The sequence below is a fragment of the Mustela lutreola genome, chromosome 8 (assembly GCF_030435805.1).
Source record: "Mustela lutreola isolate mMusLut2 chromosome 8, mMusLut2.pri, whole genome shotgun sequence".
Classification (NCBI taxonomy): domain Eukaryota; kingdom Metazoa; phylum Chordata; class Mammalia; order Carnivora; family Mustelidae; genus Mustela; species Mustela lutreola.
In genome coordinates this window covers 18,856,819-18,874,331 of record NC_081297.1, presented here as the reverse complement: position 1 = coordinate 18,874,331, position 17,513 = coordinate 18,856,819, and the positions used below count along the sequence as shown (strand labels likewise).

Genomic DNA, 17,513 nt, shown 5'->3' with positions numbered 1-17,513 from the left:
GTACCCTGGTGTTTATAGCAGCATGATTAACAATAGTCAAATTATGGAAAGAACCCAAATATCCATCAACTGGTGAATGGATAAAGAAGATTTGGTATATTGCTGGAGGGAGATGGGTGAACAAAGGGGGGTAATTGGGTAGTGGGCATTAAGGAGGGCACTTCATGTAATGAGCGCTAGGGGTTATATACAAGTGATGAACCACTAAATTCTACCCCTGAAACTAATAATACACTATATGTTAACTAACTTGAATTTAAATAAAATCTATAAATAAGTAAAATATAATGCAAATCTACTAATATATATACATATATATCTTATGTGTACATATATAATGGAATGTTACTTGGCCATCAAAAGAAATGAAGAATGAAATTTTGCCATTTGCTCTTAAAAAAAAAGGGGGGTGGCACCTGGGTGGCTCAGTGGGTTAAGCCTCTGCCTTCAGCTCAGGTCATGATCCCAGGTCCCTGGGATCGAGCCCCGCATCGCATCAGGCTCCTGCTCAGCAGGGAGCCTGCTTCCTCCTCTCTCTCTGCCTGCCTCTCTGCCCACTTGTAATCTCTGTCTGTCAAATAAATAAATAAAATCTTAAAAAAAAAAAGAAATTTTGCCATTTGCAGTGATGTGGATGGAGCTAGAGAGTATTATGCTAAGCAAAATAAGTCAGTCAGAGAAAGACAAATACCATATGATTTCACTCATATGTGGAATTTAAGAAACAAAACATAAACATAGGGGAAGGGAAGAAAAAGAGAGAAGGAAGCAAACCATAAGCATCTCTAAACTATAGAGAACAACTGAGGGTTGCTGGAGGGGAGGTGGGTGGGTGATGGGCTAAATGGACAGTAGGTATTAAGGAAGGCACTTGTGATTAGCACTGGGTGTTACATGTAAGTGATGAATCACTAAATTCTACTCCTGAAACCAATATTACACTCTATGTTAACTAAAAATTCAAATAAAAATTTGAAAAGAAAAAAAAAACCTACCCATTTTAGTCCTTATCCTAGTTATTAGAAGAGAAATTTGAAGATAGAAAGAGACAAGTAGTGGGGAGTAAGGAGAGTGAGATATTGATGAATTCTCAAAGACGTTGGTAAATCGGTTTTCATGATACGGGTGTTCTAAACCAGGCAGGAGACTTAGCACATGAATGAATAACGAATAATGAATAATAATGAAGAAATATGGACATGATAACCTTATAGAATATATTTGTATTGAGCCCATATTGGGTAAAAGGGAGGAGAAAGAGGAGTACTTCCTCTTATAAACTGACAGCTCAATGAAGTCATCAAGAAGGACATGGACCTCTTGAGTGAAGTTCATGCTGACACACCTGATTGGTAAAGAATATAGAGGGAACAAAATTGCCCCCACCACTTTACAGAAGTTGCTAAATAATATGAACAAATAATACAACAAGAAAATACAATTTTAAAACAAACCTATGTAAAAATGATCAACTTCGCTAGTAATCAACTGCATATAAAACATCAGTGAAGATGTCTTTCCCCACTTATTATTTTTTAATAAAAATATCTTTATTTTTATTAAAAGTGAAAAAAGAGTAAAGCTGAAATATAGCCAAATGATTAAGAGCACTGTGGCATTAGACAGGATCTGAGTTTGAGTCCAAGTTATACCACTTAGTTTCTGTATAACCCTGGACCTGGCTTTTAAACTTCCTGAACATTAACTTCCTCATCTGCAAAAGATGGTACCTAAAAGTGGATGTTTCAGAAATCTGTTGTGAGTTCAATGAGACAATATATGCAGAGCACTTAGACCAGTACTTGGTATATGGTAAATATTCAATAAATATAAAATTTAGTATTAATACTGAAGGTTAGAGAAGACGTGATGTTTATGGCTATTGGTGGAGGCATTACAATTGTTCAAAGTTGTGGAAGGCAGTTTGGCATAACTAATCTAAGTCATGAAGGAGTTCGTGGTTACTCTAAAAAGCCTAGTTTGGGAATTCATTCTAGGGGAAGAATCCCACAGAATGAGAAACTTATATTCATGCAAATGTTATTATAGTATTATTTGTAATATCAAAAACCCTCAAATATTTGGCAGGACTTTAGCGGTTAAATTATGGTGGTTTTTACTTAATGGAATTTCACTTGGCAAATTAAAAAGATAATTATGAATCCTACATGGTAATACAGAAACATGATTGTAATGTAAAAAAAGAGATAAAATTATATATTGCAATATAATAATGTAAAATTCGTGTGAACATCAATTACAAAGAAATACATGTTTGTGTTACCAGGGTGATAGAATTAAGGATATATTTTCTTTGCTTTCCAGATTTTTCAATGTATGTGTGTATATGTAAGACAATAGCTACCACTTATGGAGTACTTACTGTGTGCCTGGCTCTGTGCAGTATGCTTCTGATATATTATCTCATTTTGGTTATAACTACCAGTAGCATATGAAAGAAAATGGTACAAAAATAAGTGGAGAAAGAAAACTATTGTCATGCTTAGAATGATTCTGAATTAGTATATTAAAATGATTTTCTTAATATCTGGATTTTGGTTTTCCAAATAGGATCACCTTAGGACTATTGTTTAATATACGTTTATAGAGGAAACTAAGGCAGTTTTTCCTTTTTGAGATTCATTTATTTGTTTGAGAGAGAGAGAATGGGGGAGGAAGGGGCAGAGAGAGAGAGAGAATCTCAAGCAGACTCCCCACTGAGCGTGGAGCCAACAGGGGGCTTGCTTCCACGACCCCAAGATTATGACCTGAGCCCAAATCAGGAGTTGGATGCTTAACCAACTGATCCACCCAGACGTCTCTAAGGCAGTGTTTTAAATCAGGAGCTGGTATCACAGGAAGCTGGTTATCATATTTAGTTTTGGGTTTTTGTTGTTGTTATTGTTCCTTTTGTTCAGAGGACTTTATTGCAAACAGATTATAACATGAGTATTTCAAAAGGTGCTGCAAAGGAACTTTGAGGGACTGCTGTACAGATATACTCTCAGGCAGGTGCCTATAGATAACCTTTCTATATCTCCCTTTTGTTGAGTCTGAGGCTAAATGATTATAGTTCATAAATAGGATCCGTGTTAAGGATTTCATTCCAATTTCTTGCTATAATCTGGCTCTCACATGGGATTCCCACTGTAATTTCAATATTTCACAGTAGTTAGGGATCTGGGACCCAGAAGCTCCCAGAAGAGATTACTGCATAGATTTCTCTGAAGGAAAGGGAATTGATGCCCAGTAGGCAATAAAAGAAATCATCGTTCACATCCTGAATCAGTGAGAATAAAGGGTTTACCTCTAAATAACCTGATTTCTTTTTCAATGATTTCCTAAAGATACAATATGTTAGATTAATGGGAGGACATTCATTCAGTATTAAAAGAATGTTTTATTAGGCAGTTCAAGAAATATAACCCTTAAATGGAAATGCAAAAGAAATAAAGTATACCTTTAAGGGCAATAGAAGGAAAAGGTTTTGTGTCTAGGAAACAAAAATAAAGTAAGTGTGCAGTTAGTAGAAGAGAAAAATCAATAGGCACCATCTGTCTTGTTTTTATTTGAACAACTCAATTTCTGAAAGTTACTTCTATGTGTAGATTTTAAAGCATTTTATATAATCAAAGGGAACTAGGGATTAACAACCCAAAATGGTGTGGGGTTTCTTTTCTTTTTAAACTCCATATAAATTGTGTCATTAAATTTCTATGGTTAAATCACCAGTCACTGAATATTCTTGATGTAGGTACCTCTTACTTTGAAGGTAAATAAGCTATTTCTTCATATTTTCTCTGGCTTTTTAAATAAAAGCTGAAGTGACTTCTCCTACTGGTTCTTCTTCCTTCTTGCTGGGTTCTCCCACTCCACAGCATTATTCTGTTAACATATTTACCTCATCAATGTCACCCTCTCTCATTGTTTCTGAGGATTATTCTTGCTTTTGGAGATACAAGGGATGAGGCACAGAGCCTGTGTGGACCGGAATTGTGAGGGGCGAGGAAGAAGGAATCATGGGTCTCTGCAGGTGCAGCGTTTCCATGTGGAGGAGCCCAAAGAGGCACTTCGCCCTCTCCAGGCCCTGCTCCCCACTGGCAGCCTTTCTCTTGGTTCCACACTTTGTGGAGTACAGCAGCCTCTCCAATGACCTTGTAGCGGGGGTGTGGCCACAATGAGAGTAGGACTTGGGACTAAGGTGAGAGCAATAGCCTGGCTGGAGGGATTAGGAAGGAGGAGCTGTACAAGGCTTTTGTAGGAATAATTTTCCACATTAGGGCTCAAAAATAAGTTTTAAGTGTAATTCTTGTGGGAGCTTTGGCTGGATATGTCATCTCTTAGAAACTTTTGCTGTCTCAGAGTAAACTTTGTTCTCAAGCCTGGCAAAGAGGAATGCAGTACATTTGGTTAGGTGTTCTAAAACATTTTAATCATTAATATAATTGTCATATTATATAGATGAGGAAGCTGAAGTAGAGAGGGGAAATATATATTCTGGCCAGGCAACGATTTATAGTGTAACTGCTTGGCAATTACTCAAAATCTTTCAGAGATTCTTCTTTTTATAGTGTGAGAAAGTAAAGTGTATGAGAGCCCATCATTCTTCATTTTAAGCTCCTTGTTGTATCTGAAAGTCTTGCCAGATACCTCTGTTTTTAATCCCTGATGGCTGGTTTCCACATGTGTGACTATCCTTTCTCCTATAGACTTGATTGATGTCCACAGGACTAAATCAAATGAGAGATTTCCATCCCAGCTCAATGGCAGTCAGGAGATGAGAGTGCCAAGATGAGCAGTGCTGACAGGAATTGGCTGGTTTGGACACTACAGAAACATTTAGTAGATTATATTCTGTTTGCTAAACAGATAATATAAAGAAAGAATCCAGATTGAGCTGGCCAGCCTGGTTCTTTTATGTCTTGTATAGAATGATGACATGATAAAAAGAAAAGAACATTTTAAAATTCAGAATTTTTGCGAATATTCTTCTCATGTCACCCATCTATAAATACCAATAGGCTAAATCATGTGGAACAGGCTTAAGAAGCAGTAATTAACTTTTGAAAAATCCACATATTCATGACAAATATCTGAGATAACAAGGGACCTTGTGTTGTGGGAATGAAGGGGTGAAGGGGACTACAGCCTGGTAATGAAAAATTATTTTAAAAGCCCTGCAGACAACTGTTTTTACTGATGCCTGTAGATAATAATGTTGATTTTTTTTTTTTTACTGACTTTTTGTTTTTACAACTTCTTTCATCTTGGAGGGGTTGAGGAACACATAAGCATAGAAACAAATGAGGTATATGGGATTATATGTATTACATGTTATACCTCTTTTGATCCTAACATTGATTTTCACAAATAAATCTTATATAAAGGTGAAGTGAAAATAAATGGTTCATCTATGTTCTTTCAGCATGGAGACCAAGTGTGTGAAACAAAGTAACAGTGTAATTATAACTACTCATTTAACTAATCATTATTATACTACTCATTTAACTACATAGCTACTCAGTGTAATTATAACTACTCATAGTTACCTCATTTGTTAGTCATTTTTAGGGTGTTTGTGCACTAGTAGAAGAAAAAATACGTTGTCAGTTCTTCTGTATTTTTATTTATTGTGATTTTTAAAGTTATAAATTCTTGGTTGATAAAATCTGAGGTTATTTTTGTGCATGTTCTTTTAGAATTCAGAATATAGAACAATACCATATAATCTTGTAATCTCAAATTCTCAAATCACTGAGACTCTAAGTTTTATATATGAGGCCAGTGAACAATTTCTTTATTGCCATCATCATCATCATTATAATCATCAAAAAGTATCTGAGGCACTTATGTGTGTGTTACCGTGTCTTCAAAGTAAAATAATTTGACGAATATCTTATCTCTAGGATTTTACAGTCTAAGATAGAAAAATTGATAGAGAGGAGCATAAAAGTTATCTGCACAGCTGGGCACATCAGACAGAAATACTATGCTGTCTTAAGAGTACATATATAGTATACTGGGTGATTCTAAGTTGAACCAAGTGAAAAATGAATTACGAGTGAAGCTTTTTGTACCATCGCGGGAAGGGAAATCTTTATATTATTCTTAAGAACCTAGTTACTTCCAGGTAACCGCTGGACAGACTTTGGGCATAGAAATAAAAAGAAGTGACATTGATAGTGCAGTTATAGGAAAAAGGAAAGCCCTCTACCCACTAAAATACTTTGTCTACCTGATGCCACCTAATATTCTTCTAGCCTGAGGCTTCGTTTTTTGTCTGGTGCAAGTATCTGCACAAGAAATGTCGTGAAATGGTGTGCTGAGTAGATCCAGAGAAGGGTGTTTTTATCCCACTAGTTCAGAAATAAATCAAGTTTAAACAGTGGATCATAACACATTTTGGGGGTTTGAATTTGGTTTATTTTTTCCAATCACTAGTGTATAAAACCTTCTAAAACACCTTTTAGATATTGGAGGGGGGAACTCTTTATTTACATTTGAATTTCTAGAAGTGCATTAGTCATAGCGTATTTGACTGAAATTCAAAAGTACTGGAATTAAGCATTTCACAAACATCCATGGACAAGAGAACTTCCTTCTTAAAAGCTTGGGACTTTGTTGGTATAAGAATCTTTGAGGGTGCCTTGGTGGTGCAGTCCATTGAGACTTCCCCTCTTGGTTTCTTGGTTTCTGCTCAGGTTGTGAGGGGTGATGAGGTCGAGCCCCATGTCACACTCTATGCTCAGCAGGGAGTCTGCTTGAGACTCCCTCTCTCTGCCCCTCCCTGCCACCTAAAAAAAAAAAAAAAGGATTGTACTTTGAAGTAAGCCATGTTCATCATCTTATTATCTTATCATAAATCTTAAAATCCATTGTCAACAGGGAAAATAGTTATTGCTTAATTACCATGTTATCTGGCTGATTTTGCAGTTAACTTTTGGCCTACTTTGCTCTCATCTGTGACTGTAGATGAATGAACCAACTTGCTCTAAAAATGTAGTGTAAGTTAATTGCATCAAAGCATTTTGCTCAAGAAAGGACCTCTGACCTCGAAAAGGTATTAACTGAAGTTATTTAACTACCTGTGCAATAATTCTATTACTAGCCATTTATTTGTATCTCCTTTGATTTTAACATGTAGTCACATGTTACTGTCACATACTTGAATGGGGACGAGGGGATCTGAGGAACTAAGTTGTTATCTACTTCTAATATAAATTTAAAAATTGATAAACTAGTGCAATTACTGGAGATTTTTTAGGTATGATCAAAGCAACCTAAGTGTAAATCTACTTTCTTAGCTATAGACTTTTTGAAATCTAAATACGGATTGAGTATTTCCAGTGAAGATTTAGCAGCCAAACTGAGATGTACCATAAGTGCAAAACACACACTAGATTTCCAAGAATTGATATGAAAAAAAGAATGTGAAATATCTCATTAAATTTTTTGAATATTGATTGCATATTGAAATGATATTTTGAATATATTGTGTTAAATAATGTATTTATTAAAATTTATTTCTCCTATTTTTGCTTTTTAATTGTAGCTATTAGAATTAGCATGCCAGTGCTTTGTGTTTATTTATTTTTTATTTATTTTTTAAAGATTTTATTTATTTATTTGACAGAGAGAGAGAGATCACAAGTAGGCAGAGAGAGAGAGGCAGAGTGAGAGGAAGGGAAGCAGGCTCCCTGCCCAGCAGAGAGCTGGATGCGGGGTTCGATCCCAGGACCCTGTGATCATGACCTGAGCTGAAGGCAGAGGCTTTAACCCACTGAGCCACCCAGGTGCCCACTTTGTGTTTATTTGTTAAAAGGCGATATAGTGGTAATGCTATGGTCTTAAAAAGTCATTCATAATATTCATGTTTATTAATCATTATAACTGAACTGTAGTATGCAGTAAGTTAGGAATTTGGAACTAAAAATACTATTTGGGGAGAAGTAAATGGTGATTCAACTTTGAGCAATCTCTTACTATATGTAAGGACTAACATGCACTTTATATGTAAAGTGACCAGACTGCCAGACTCACACATGATGAGACATGATGGTAGAGACATCTACTTATAAAATAACCAATTCTGCAGTCCATATTAGGTTGGTGTACATTAGTTTACCTACATGCAGTCACCTATATTCAATTGGCTTTGATTTAACAAAAATAGCAGTTTCACATGGTTTAACCTAAAAATAGCAAGAACTTCAAAAAATGTCAACACTCTCCCTCTTAGAATTGTAGCTCTGAGCCGCTATCATAAGTAGATACAAACATGAATGTGTGTTTGTGTAACCAGTGGAGTTCTAGCTTACCCAGTGGTAGTCAGCCTCCAAGATGCCCCACAGAGTTCCTTGTGTCCTCATATTCACACCCTTGTATGGGCCCCTCCAACATCATACCAGGATTGGTCTATGTGGCCTGTAGAATATGGCAGCAGTGATGGCAGGTTACTTCTGAGGATAGGTGACCAGATAAAAAAGACTGAGGTATCTGTCCCAGGGTTGTTCTCCCTTTGCTGTCTCTCATTACTTGTTCTGGGGAAAGCCAGCTGCTATGACACGAGGATAGTTAGACAACCTAGGGAAAGGCCCATGTGGTAAGGAGCTGAGGTTCCAACAACCAGTAAGAAACTGGAGCTCCCCAAGTTTGAAGCTGCTGAGTTGGGTCATTTGTTACACAGCAATAGATAACTAATACATAATCTTAATGCACAAAGAGGTTCACTACACTGTACTTCATAATGGCCCAAACCATAATCAAACAAAACAATTAAATGTTCTAAAGCAGGGGAATGGTTTAGTAAATTATGGCATATATTTACTCAGTGGTATATTATGCAATTATTAAAATGTTGAGCTGAATTCATCCTCAGGAATAAATGTGGGCAGTGGAAGCCTGCAGGAAGCTTCTAGGAACCACTCAGAGGGAGTCACACCAAGAATCTTGGACCAGGGGTCACTTTTATAAAAGAACCTGACAAACTTTCTAATCATCTGGTGTTTCATTTATCTCCCTTTTGTTTCCTCTTGTGGTGTTCCTGCAGAAAGTTCAGCAGAGCCCCAGCCACCCTTGACTGTCCAGCCCTCTCCTGCTGCCCTTGCCTGAGCAGCTCGAAGGCAGGGACTTAAAACTGGGCTGGAGCAAAGAAAGTGTGCCAGGGATGTCGCAATCATACAAGGCACCCTTTCCGCTTCAGTTTACTCTTTTTGAAGCAGCGTGCCAAACTGTAGGCAGAGTGAAGCTGCAGCCGTGGCTGCAGTATTATATGCTCATCTAGCAACTGGAAAACAAAATGAAAACATTTCTAGGTACAAAAAGCAAATTTTGTAAAAGATCTGATTCCCAGTAGTTAATCATCAATCTCTTCGTGGGTGGAGTGCCACGGACCCTCTTCGTAGTTTTTGCCTCCTTCTATTCAGCTTAGTCTTAGCTGTGAAGTCATTATAAATTGAAAACAAAAAAAAGTGCCAAAATTTGGGTGTTTTAAAAATTGCTCTAGATCTTATGTTACCTATTAACTTCCAAGGCCATCCCCAAGTCTCTCATTTCCCACATTTCTCTTTCTCTTGTCTCCACTACTTCTCCTTAACCATATTTTGAAGCTGCTTTTTATACTTGAGCCCTGTAAGTGCGCCGTCCGTCCCAGCTGATTGTAATTTCTTACTAGGGCACCATTAACTCCAGATCAATGGCTTCCTTGACTCCCTTGACTTTTTAAAGGAGCCAGAATTATTTAACCTTCAAAGCATACATATGGATGTTAACCCTTCATCTCTCAAACTCTGAACCCACATGTACAAGTTAGACCGATAGCTCTGAGGACTGGAGGGATGTAGTGTGGAAGTAACGAGAGCAGGAAAAATGACATCTGTGGAGTGGGGGAAATAAATAAAAATAATATAGTAGACTTTTTCATTATACTATGCAAATTCTCTTCCCACCCTGCAACTGGAGAGGTCTGTCTCTCAGCTCAGAATTATAGAAGACTTGTTGGGGCGCCTGGGTGGCTCAGTGGGTTAAGCCTCTGCCTTCGGCTCAGGTCATGATCTCAGGGTCCTGGGATCGAGCCCCGCATCAGGCTCTCTGCTTGGTGGGGAGCCTGCTTCTCTCTCTCTGCCTGCCTCTCTGCCTACTTGTGATCTCTCTCTCTCTGTGTCAAATAAATAAAATCTTTAAAAAAAATTATAGAGGACTTGTTACCTACAGAGGGATGTTGCCTCAGGTGTGTTGGTGAAGAATAAAGCCAGCCTCTGTGATGGCCTCCCAACCTCCAATGATGCCCACCTCCTCCTAGTCACATCCTCGTGTAGCCTCCTCCTACATTTTCTCAGTGAGATATAGCAGAAGGGATGGTATGTGACTTCTGAGGTTAGATTATGAAAGCCTGCAGGCTTTGTCTTGGGTTCTGTCTTTTGGATGCCTGTCCCTCACTTTGGGGGAGGCCTCATCATAAGGAACCTATGGGGGAGGGCTCCAGAAATGGGGAGGATCTGATGAAGGCTTCTTCCAACATTCCTGTCAGTGTGCTTAGAAGCAGATCCTCTAGACCCAATGGAGACCTGGATAACTGCCCTAATGGACATTCCATTTCAACTGCAGCCTAGTGCAAGGCCCCAGCCTAAACCACCCAGCTGAGCTGCTCCCAGATTCCTGACCTACAGAAACCCAACATAGTAAATGTTTCCTGTTTGAAGCCGCTAAGTTGGTGTGATTTGTTATACAGCAATAGATAACTAAGCAGTAGGTTTACTGGGTTAGACTAAAAACAGGACGGATTCCTTCCACTTTGAAAGTGACATTCCCAAACTCATACTGGAGTACAGTCAGTATAGTAACTAGGTTTAGCAATTGCATCACCATATTTGACTTTTACTATAATTTTACCAAATCATGAAAAGTCTGATTGAATGGAGTAACTTTTATAACATAAGATTAACATCTTTAGTGTGTAGCCAAGTTTTAAAGGTATCTTTTACCTGCTTTACTCAAAAAGGTTTTGAAGTGATGATATATTTTACAACCAGATGCAAAAACCTCCTATCTTTAAATGGCTAAAACAGAGAAGTGATGATTCATGATGTTCTTTTAGTTTTTAGTATAACTTGTCATAGGGCTTGGAGACTGATTAAAAATGGTGTGTGAAAAAATAATTTAAAAAGCAATAAAGTTAAAAGAAATTAGAGTTCCTGAGGTGCTCGATTTACCTATTGATTTCTGTGTTAAATTCATAGTATTTTTTTCCTTTTTTATTTTTGAAGAGCCTCTTCATTTTGAGTCCTTTTTATGAATTCTCTGGATAGATCACTTAACTTTGCAAACTTTGTAAGTTTGCTCCTACATCTCCATTATGAGCAGAAAAATTAGCTAAGTATCATAATATATATTTAGATTCTTTTTTTGCAGGCCAATACTTTTAGGTTTTCATCAGTTTCTTGAAATTTGCTGCTGAAATTTTTATATTTTATTTTCCTTTAATTTATTTATTTTTAGATTTTATTTATTTATTTGACAGATAGATCACAACTAGGCAGAGAGGCAGACAGAGAGAGAGGTGGAAGCAGGATCCCTGCTGAGCAGAGAGCCAGATGCGGGGCTCGATCCCAGGACCCTGAGATCATGACCTGAGCTGAAGGCAGAGGCTTAACCCACTGAGCCAACCAGGTGCCCCTATATTTTATTTTAATTTATTTTATTTACAGTGGTTCTTTTATGACTCCAAAACATGACTTCAAGAATCAAAGGTAGATTCCACATCCAGAGCCTCCCACAGGTCATTTTACAAGGTATAAATTTTAAGCCCAGGGTTGTGAAGTGCTGGTTGGAAGCTGTAGCTGGCCCACGGATGGATGTGGGATGTGTTTTATTTGGCCTGCACTGTATTGTCTCATGGTGTTCCAAAAAAAAAAAAAAAAAAAAGTTGCCAACATTTAAAAAACCAGGTGGTTTCACATTAAAAATCAGATTTCTGGCTTCTCAAAACATGATAAAATCTGACAGCAGCCGGCCTATGTTCCTACATGGCAACACCAGGCTCAAGCTAAGTCGTTGCTGCTGCTTTTAGTTGGTGCATGTACTTCTCCAGTTTTCTACTGCCCCTCTCCTCATTGTTTTTCTTACACTCTCTGACTTCACTTATTTGAATTACTTGCCTGGGCCCCGTGGAGATTTGAGTTTACCATTCCAGCTTGAAACAAACAACCCGCCACAGCAATTAAGAGGAGGGGTGCACGCCGCTGTGAGCACTATAAAAGCAAAATCCCTGTTCCCTGACTTCCCTGTTTTACCTGTTACAGCCATGCCTATTATACACTGATGGACATTTCTGTCCTCTTCCAGTCAACATAAAGTCATTTCTAGTATTCCATTCAACCAATTCTAGATAGTACTGATTTTATGAGTGTGTTGTTTTTAGAAGTCCTCCCTTTATGCCATGTCTTTTTGTTTTAAAATTAAAGTGTCTCGAGCATTTTTAATTTTTCTGTATTAAAGGTTTTGATCCATTGAAGTTGTAATCCTTCACACCTCTTAGTGAGGGAGTACTACAAGTTCAGCCTTTATTTTGTTAGGAAAAAAAAAACAAAAACACAAACCCAGGTCCCAAGAACAGCACAGAATAAAATTCTTAAGAAAAGGCAACTGTGTGAGAAGCAATGAGTTCTCACCCAAATTTTCATATTAAGAATATTCAAAGAACTTTATGCACATAATGCTCGTAGAAAGGATCATGGAAAACCTGAGAGAGGCAGAGAGAAGTGACAGGTGACCACTCTTGTCACAGTCCCATGGAGGACGCTGTTTTCCTTCCTTCACTCAACAGTGAGTATTCATGAGGCCCAACAGGACCAGCTATTCCCTTACTGAAAACAGCTGACCAGCAAGTCTGAGAACTGTATAGTTAGTTGTCTACATGTCTGCCGTAAATGACCTTCATTATTATTTATGAAAAAGAAAGTGCTATTGGATAGTTGTAGTCCCTCTGACAATTTGCAGTCTAAAAAATGATTACAAATGAATAATGCTTCACATTTTTAAAATATAATATTTTAACTTAAATGTAATAAGGGCATACATTAAGGCAAGAGGGCAAGTGTGAAAAAGTAAATGGATAATATTTCTATTATATATTAATAATTTTCAAAAGATTTTAAATTTTCAGAATGCTTAAAGGAGACATACATTCCCATCATTTTTTTTGGAAGATTTTATTTATTTATTTGACAGAGAGAGATCACAAGTAGGCAGAGAGGCAGGTAGAGAGAGAGGGGGAAGCAGGCTCCCTGCTTAGGCAGGGAGCCTGATGTGGGGCTCGATCCCATGACCCTGGGATCATGATCTGAGCTGAAGGCAGAGGCCTTAACCCACTGAGCCACCCAGGTGCCCCCTCATCATTTTTTAAAATAAGAAAATTCCCTCCATCATAAAAAATAAGCTAAAATGTTTATATTTATTTTTCCTTTATAATATAATACTAGTATAGTTAGCACAGCAGTAGCTGTATGTATGGACAAAAGACATGCTCACATTTCTTTTTTAAAAATTTGTAATCGCATCAAAGAAAATTTGCCAAATTGAGAAGAAAAGTACATCAGCAATAGTACCATCAATCCACTATAAATTCTTAGCATGTTGTTATAATATATAACCTTCTTTCTCTGCATTTTTCTTTGTATAACTACTAATCTTGTTATCTAACAGTAATGATTATGTCAAATGTTATTGCATAAGAGATTTGTTTTGTAAAAACTAATTTTTGAAGATTTATTTAAAATTTAAAATGAAGCTATTTTCAGGCACTAAGATAAATTTCTTGACTCACTGCTTTTCTTTGGTCAAAACCTGTAATGAGCATCTCAATCTGTATCAGTCTTGGATTTCATAAGTATCAAAATTAATGGAACAACCAAAACTCATTTTCAAATTACAGTTAGAAATGAACTCCATGAGATTTCTGTTACGGGAAGTCATTTTTAAATGTACCCGAATTTGCATGTGCTTTGGTTACCGTTACATTTTCCCAAATAGAGAAATGTAGGACACGGAAAGGGGAGAAGCAGGTAATACGGGAAACACTGCCCTGCGTATGCTTTTCCCTTGCACTCCACAGCCTTGACTCCTCACTTTTCCTTGGTGTACCTTCACCCCAAGCCAGCTCTGCTACAACAAAATAATTTTACTCTATTCTGCTTCCCCAAGATCTAGCCAGGTTTCTAGGACATAGTAAGCACTTTTGAACACCCAGTGACCAAAGGAAGAGAGGAAAATATGTAAATAGACTGAACATGAGAGAGGACAGGATTATACCAGGATATTTTTGACTGTAAGTTACAGAATATCAGATACTAATAGCTTAAAAATAAGGACATTTTAAATTTTACATGACACATAAGCTCAGAGTCAGGGCAGTTCCAAGGTTGGTTATGCAGCTGAACAGTGTCATGGAGGACCCAGATGTTTTTCATTTTTGTACTCAGCCATCCTCAGAATATTGGTGATTTCTTCCATTATCATTGCAAGATGGATGTAGGAGTTCCAGATGTCATTCATACACTTGACCATGTCAGCAAAGAGTCAGAGTTTCTTTCTGTATCTATGGACGACAAAGAAAAAACCCTATCAACAGATGCTTCTAGTTGACTTCTACTCATGCCTTGGCTGACAAAGGCTACTGGGTAGATACCAACAGTGACTGGCACAGAAATGCCAGAGGAAGCAACCATAGGGAAGGGGAGAAAGATATGCCATAGGAAAAAGAGGAGCAACAGAGGCAGGAGGAAATAGTCTGTAGTAAGTGTAATGTAGTATGGTGTGCATTCTGTACACCTCCTGTATCCTTACCTGTAAATACACTGCTTTATACCTTGGATGTGTATCAAGGTAATAGAATGCCATCATTTATAAAGAACACTGTGTTTCTTTCTTTTTTTTTTTAAGATTTAATTTATTTATTTGACACACAGACAGAGATCACAAGTAGGCAGAGAGGCAGGCAGAGAGAGAGGGGGAAGCAGGCTCCCTGCTGAGCAGAGAGCCCGATGGGGGGCTCAATCCCAGGACCCTGAGATCAAGACCTGAGCTGAAGGCAGAGGCTTAAGCCACTGAGCCACCCAAGCACCCCAAGCAGTGTGTTTCTGATCCTAGTTTTTAATAGGACCATATAAATCTGGAGATGTGATGTATATGAAATCTTAAGTACAGAATTGGTAAGTCCAACCCATGTTCTTGGAAGCTTCATTACCTTCACAGTAAGTCTTTCTCCAGCCATCCCTAGCCTTCCCCTCATTTACCATCACTTCTCTGGAGAGAATAGAAAACAGCTGAGGCTGGGATACGGTAACAAGTCAGAAGAACAGAGTTTGCTTTCTTTCTTTTTTTTTTTTTTTTTTTTTCTAGATTTTATTTATTTGATAGAGAGAAATCACAAGTAGACTTGGAGAGGCAGACAGAGAGAGGGGAAGCAGGCTCCCTGCTGAGCAGAGAGCCCGATGCGGGACTCGACCCCAGGACCCCGAGATCATGACCTGAGCCGAAGGCAGCGGCTTAACCCACTGAGCCACCCAGGTGCCCCCAGAGTTTGCTTTCTTATTGACATTATAGAGTTCAGGAAAAGGATACAGCATTCTAACAGTTATTCAAGGAAAGGATAAAATGCATGGGAATTACAAAGATAATAGATTTTTTTTAAAAAAGAACCTAAGTTTTTATTAACAGTAATTTTATTTTTAAAAAATATTTTGACAGAGAGAGCACAAGCAAGGGGAGCGACAGAGGGAGAAGTAGGTTCCCTGTTGAGCAGGGAGCCTGATATGGGGCTCCATCCCAGGACTCTGGGATCATGACCTGAGCCACCCAGGCCCTCCTATTAATAGTACTTAGGGGTGCCTGGGTGGCTCAGTGGGTTAAAGCCTTTGCCTTCGGCTCAGGTCATGATCTCAGGGTCCTGGGATGGAGCCCCACATCCAGCCCTGTATGTGATATCTGCTCAGCAGGGAGCCTGCTTCCTTCTCTCTCTCTGCCAGCTTCTCTGCCTAATTGTGATCTCTGTCAAACAAATAAATAAAATCTCTAAAAAAAAAAGTTCTTTTAAACAGTTGTAGTTTACTGTACTGTACTCTTACCTCTTAGAAAATATAAATGAAAATGAGTAAACATATATAGATGAACTAATCTTTATACTCTCTCAAAATAAATGCAGCTCATCAGAGATCTCACTCAGTTTCAATAGGATTATATCCCGGTAAATCCATTGTAAACTGACAATATCTCAAGTTGAAAATGCATTTGCTACACCTACCTACTGACAGTGTAGCTTAGCCTAGCCTACCTGAAATGTGCTCAAAACACTTCCATTAGCCTGCAGTTGGGCAAAGTCATCTAACATAGAGCCCAGTTTATAGTAAAGTGCTGAATATGTCAAGTAATTTATTGAATACTGCACCGAAAGTGAAAAACAGAATGGCTGTGTGGGTGCAGCATAATTGTAAGTGTATTGGTTGTTTAGCCTCGTGATCATGTGGTTGGCGGAGCTAAGGCTTGGGGCCGCTGCCCAGCATCATCAGAGAATATTGTGTGGTGTATGTATCACTAGCCTGGGAAAAGATCCAAGTTTCTGCTGAATGTATATTGCTTTTGCACCATCATAAAGTTGAAAAATATTAAGCCAAACCATCCTATGTCTGGACTGTCTGTGTTTATGTTCTAGGTCCCCTTAAATATGTACACATAAAGTTGATATTATCATTATCATACAACACATGTATAATTTGGACTGAGCTGAATTAAGTTACTATTATATTATCTTACTAATTAACATAAAATATGAAAATTGTATCTATAAATTACATAAAATACCGCACTTTATGCTTTCTTTCCATTTCCCTTGGGTGGGGGTGGTAGGAGAGATACAGTAATCACCTGTTTCACCTGCTGTCTTATTGATCTTAAGGCAATTGCAGCAGAATCCAAGAGAAGCTTCTGAGGAATCTGTTATATTGAGAGGTTGAGATTCCAGTCTGTTGCTGTTGTCTTTTTTTTTTTCCAAACCATCGTCCTTTTATCTGCCTCTTGTTCTTCAGATACATATTAACTTCCCAATGTATTTCATATTTCACATTAGATTTTTTAAATTGAAATACAGTTGCTAATCATTGTAGCGTTAATTTGTAGAAGTGTGTCACCTGCACTAGAGTTGAATGAGTCTGGCGCCTAATAACCTTTCATTGATACATGTTTAATAAAAGGATGAGTGAACCATTCACATGATACTAGAACTTCTAAGATAATTATAATAATTAAAGGAAAACAAATATCAGACTCTATAACCTGTATTTTCTAACATTATTCCCTCTTAGAAAATGTGATATCACTAATCTTTTGAAAAATTGAACACTGTATTTTTTTATTTTTATTTTTTTTAAGATTTTATTTATTTATTTGACAGATAGAGATCACAAGTAGGCAGAGAAGCAGGCAGAGGGATAGGAGGAAGCAGGCTCCCTGCTGAGCAGAGA

The 17,513-nt window shown here is 37.8% G+C and overlaps 1 protein-coding gene across 3 annotated transcripts in view; it reads left to right on the top strand.

Moving 5' to 3' along the window:
• SPAG6 (sperm associated antigen 6) overlaps positions 1-17,513 on the top strand; it is a 64,350-nt gene that overhangs the window by 21,768 nt on the left and 25,069 nt on the right. The window lies entirely within an intron of this gene.